We start from the raw sequence: 4,902 nt of genomic DNA, 5'->3' as shown, positions 1-4,902 counted from the left end.
AGTGGGGGGTAAAAGCCACATTTTAACCTGGTATTCAAGGTTCTTTAGACCCGCTCCCAAGCCGTCCTTGGGGTCTTAGCCCACGTCACCAATGTAGTTGCTCTTGACACCTTTCTCTCTGCCTATAGTCACCTGTCACCTCCCTACTCACCTTAACCTAAGGAAGCCCTTAAGGACAAGCTCAAAATCTGTTCACTCTGTGCAGCTTCCCATAAACGATGAAGGCCTTCCCGTAAGCGTCTGCAGCCCTTAGCCACCTGCCTCTGTGTTCCACCTGCCCGGGCACAGCACTTAACTTCTCCATAGCCCACTGCCTACAATTGGCCTGTAAGTCCACAGGACAGGGACCTGGTGCCCTTCGCTCCAAGATCCCCAGACTGGCAACAAGGAGAAGGTACAGAATCGTCATCATTATTGTCATGTACATCTGTGTGAAGAGACCACCAAACAGGCTTTATGTGAGCAATAAAGCTTTTTAATCACCTGGGTGCAAGCAGGCTGAGTTCGAAAAGAGAGTCAGCAAAGGGAGATAATGGTGGGGCCGTTTTATAGGATTTGGGTAGGTAAAGGAAAATTCCAGTCAAAGGAGGTTGTTTTCTGGTGGGCAGGAGTGGGAGTCACAAGGTGCTTGCTCAGTGGGGGAGCTTTTTCAGCCAGGATGAGCCAGGAAAAGGAATTTCACAAGGTAATGTCATCGCTTAAGGCAAGGACTAGCCATTTTCACTTCTTTTGTGGTGGAATGTCATCAGTTAAGGCGGGGCAGGGCATTTTCACTTCTTTTGTGATTCTTCAGTTACTTCAGGCCATCTGGGCATATACATGCATGTCACAGGGGATGCGGTGGCTTGACTTGGGCTCAGAGGCCTGACATTCCTGCCTTCTTATATTAATAAGAAAAATAAAACAAAATAGTGTTGAAGTGTTGGAGCAGCGAAAATTTTGGGGGGCAGTATGGAGAGAGAATGGGTGATGTTTCTCAGGACTGCTTCAAGCAGGATTAGGGGCGGCGTGGGAACCTAGAGTGGAAGAGATTAAGCTGAAGGAAGATTTTGTGGTAAGGGGTGATATTGTGGGGTTAGAAGAAACATTTGTCGTATAGAATGATTGGTGATGGCCCTGGATATGGTTTTGGATGAATTGAGAACCTAAAGGGAAGATACAAGGTACAAATAAAAGAAGGAGAAAAAACAGGTATTAAAGGACTAAGAATTGGGAGGACCTAGGACATCTAATTAGACAGTGCCCAAGGAGGCTCAGCATAGCTCTGCCAGCAAAGATTATTTATTTACTTTAAGAGGGAATTTTGAGTGGCAGTTTGGGATAGCACCAGGAGATATGAGCTGTGATGGCTTGGAGAAACAGTATAAACCAGCAGTGTAAACGTGAGCAGGGCATTTATGAGTATTTGAGCATGGTGAATAGGAGTATGACTACACTGAAGATAGCAAGGATGACAAGTTTTTTGGGGTGCAGTCCAAGTTGGTCTGGTATCTGGAATGAGACTGGGACCTAATAAAAAGGAGTGTCCACCCAGGAGCTCAAATGGGCTGTAACCTGTAGCATTCCGAGGACAGGCCTGAATTCTGAGAAGGGAAAGTGGTAAAAGTATTGTCTAGTCCTTTTGAAGTTGGTGACTGAGCTTGGTGAGATGTGTTTTTAAAAGACCATTAGTCCGTTCTACCTTTCCTGAAGACTGAGGATGGTAAAGGATATAAAGGTTTCACTGAATACCAAGGGCCTGAGAAGCTGCTTGGGTGATTTGACTAGTAAAGGCTGGTCTGTTATCAGATTGTATAGAGGTGTGAAGGCAAAACCACCTTCTCAGACCTTGTGGGAAAGGCCTCTACCTATCCAGTGAAAGTGTCTACCCAGACTAAGAGATATTTTAGTTTTCTGACTCGGAGCATGTGAGTAAAGTCAATTTGCCAGTCCTGGGCAGGGGCAAATCCCTGAACTTGATGTGTAGGGAAGGGAGGGGGCCTGAGAAATTCCTGAGGAGTAGTAGAACAGCAGATGGAACACTGAGAAGTGATTTTCTTGAGGATAGATTTCTAGGATGGAAAGGAAATGAGAGGTTCTAAGAGATAGGCTAATGGCTTGTAACTTAGATGGAAGAGGTTATGAAATGATGACAGAATAGAATAGGCCTATGAGGTTGGAAGGAGATATTTTCCTTGGTCTAAGAACCATTTGCCTTGTGTGGGAAGAGATTGATAGGTGGAAGTTTCAGCGGGGGAGTAGGTGGGAGTGACCAATGTGAAGGAGGAAAACTGCCATGAGGTATAGAAGTCGGAAGGCTAGCTGCTTTTTTAGCCAACTTATATTAAGCATTGTCCTGAGCGATGGGATCTGATGCCTTTTGATGGCTGCTTTTTTAGCTACCTTATCAGCATAAGCATTGTCTTGAGCGATGGTTGGGGGAAGAAAATAGATTTTGGAAGTTACGAGAACTGTGAAGAGTTGAGCATAGTTTGTGATTTTTAGGGCCTCTAAAAGTATTAAAGCAGTGGCAGCCATTGCACGCAGACATGAGGGCTAGGCTAAAACAGTAAGGTCAGGTTGTTTGAACAGAAAGGCTAGAGGATGCGGTCCCAGCTCTTGTGTAAGAATTATGACTGCACTAACCATTCCTAGGAAGGAAAGGAGTTGTTGTTTTGTAGAAGGGTTTGGGGTTTGGGAGATTAGCCAGACACAATCAGCAGGGAGAGCACGTGTGTTTTTATGAGAATTATGCCGAGATAGGTAACAGATGAGGAAGAAATTTGGGCTTGACTGAAGTAATGGGGCTGCCCGTGAAGTCTTGTGACAGTAGAGCCTAGGTAATTTGCTGAGCCTGGTGGGTGTCAGGGTCAGTCTCAGTGAAAGCAAAGAGAGGCTGGGATGAAGGGTGCAAAGGAATAGTAAAGAGAGTATGTTTGAGATCTAGAACAGAATAATGGGTTGTGGAGGGAGGTATTGAGGACAGGAGAGTATATGGCTTTGGCACCATGGGATGGATAGGCAAGACAATTTGGTTGATAAGGTACAGATTCTGAACTAACTTGCAAGCCTTGTCTGGTTTCAGGATAGGTAAAATGGGGGAATTGTAAGGAGAGTTTTTAGGTCGTAGGAGCTCATGCTGTAGCAGGCCAGTGATAACAGGCTTTAATCATTTTAAAGCATGCTGTGGGATGGGATACTGGCGTTGAGTGGAGTAAGGGTGATTATGTTTTAATGAGGTGGTAAGGGGTGCATGATCAGTTGCCAAGGAGGGAGCAGAGGTATCTTATACTTGTGGGTTATACTTAACACACAAAAGTATAATATACTTAACCCACAAAAGATAAAAGTATAATGTGGGGGGATATGAGGGGAGGATGTGAAGGAGACTTTGAACTGGGGGAAAGGCAGCAATGAGGTGTGGCTGTAGCCTAGGAATAGTCAGGGAAGCAGATAATTTAGTTAAAATATCTTGGCCTAATAAGGGAGCTGGGCAGGTGGGGATAACTAAAAAGAAGTGCATAAAAGAATGTTGTCCAAGTTGGCACCAGAGTTGGGGAGTTTTAAGAGGTTTAGAAGCCTGGCCGTCAATACCCACAACAGTTGTGGAGGCAAGGGAAACAGGCCCTTGAAAAGAAGGTAATGTGGAGTGGGTAGCCTCCGTATTGATTAAGAAGGGGACAGACTTACCTTCCACTGTAAGAGTTACCCAAAGCGTCTGTGATGGTCCAGGAGGCTTCCGAGGTGATGGGGCAGTCAGTCTTCAGTCGCTAAGCTGAGAAGATCTGGGAAGGAGTCAGCCAGAGAGCTTTGGGCCAGAGCTCCAGGGGCTCTGGGAGTGGCTTCTGGGTGAGTTGAACAGTCCGATTCCAGTGGGGTCCTGCACAGATGGGACACAGCTTAGGAGGAATCCCGGGCTATGGGCATTCCTTGGCCCAGTGGCCAGATTTCCGGCACTTGTAGCAAGCTCCTCGGGGAGGAGGTTCTGGAGAAACCCCTGGCAGCTGTGGTTCAGGCATTTGGAGTTGTATGCTGGAGATGTAGCTGGGATTTGTCTCACAGTGGAGGCAAGGAATTGCAACTCAGAAATATGTTGCTACTTGGCTGCCTCTACTCTATTATTGTACACCTTGAAGGCGAGGTTCATTAAGTCCTGTTGTGGGGTTTGAGTGCCAGATTTTAATTTTTGGAGCTTTATTTAATGTCAGGAGCAGATTGGGTAATAAAATAAAATGCATATTAAGAATAAGATGGCCGGCCGGGCGTGGTGGCTCAAGCCTGTAATCCCAGCACTTTGGGAGGCCGAGACGGGTGGATCACAAGGTCAGGAAATCGAGACCATCCTGGCTAATACAGTGAAACCCCATCTCTACTAAAAAATACAAAAAACCAGCCGGGCGAGGAGGCGGTCGCCTGTAGTCCCAGCTACTCGGGAGGCTGAGGCAGGAGAATGGTGTAAACCCGGGAGGCGGAGCTTGCAGTGAGCTGAGATCCGGCCACTGCACTCCAGCCTGGGCGACAGAAAGAGACTCTGTCTCAAAAAAAAAAAAAAAAAAAAAAAAAAACGAATAAGATGGCCTTCTGACCTTTCAGGGTCTAGGGCTGAAAAGCATCTCAGGGTTGCTGCTAAACAGGCCATGAACTGGGTTAAGCTTTTTATATTTGATGAAAAAGAGCCTAAACACTAACTGATTTGGGAGAGGTCGGATAAAGAAAAGGAGCATTAACCTTGACTGTGCCTTTAGCTCTAGCCACTTTTTAAAGAGGAAATTGCTGGGCAGGTGGGGGAGGGCTACTCGAGGAACAAAACTGTAAGCCATACTGGGTGTGAGGAGGGGAGGTGATGAAAGGATTATAGGGTGGGGAGCAGAGGCTAAGGAAAATTGGGACCTAGCTCAGCTTGGCGAGGAGGGGGGAGGTCAG

Source organism: Trachypithecus francoisi, unplaced genomic scaffold (assembly GCF_009764315.1).
Source record: "Trachypithecus francoisi isolate TF-2019V2 unplaced genomic scaffold, Tfra_2.0 Contig00628, whole genome shotgun sequence".
In the NCBI taxonomy this organism is placed as follows: domain Eukaryota; kingdom Metazoa; phylum Chordata; class Mammalia; order Primates; family Cercopithecidae; genus Trachypithecus; species Trachypithecus francoisi.
This window is presented reverse-complemented; position numbering follows the sequence as displayed.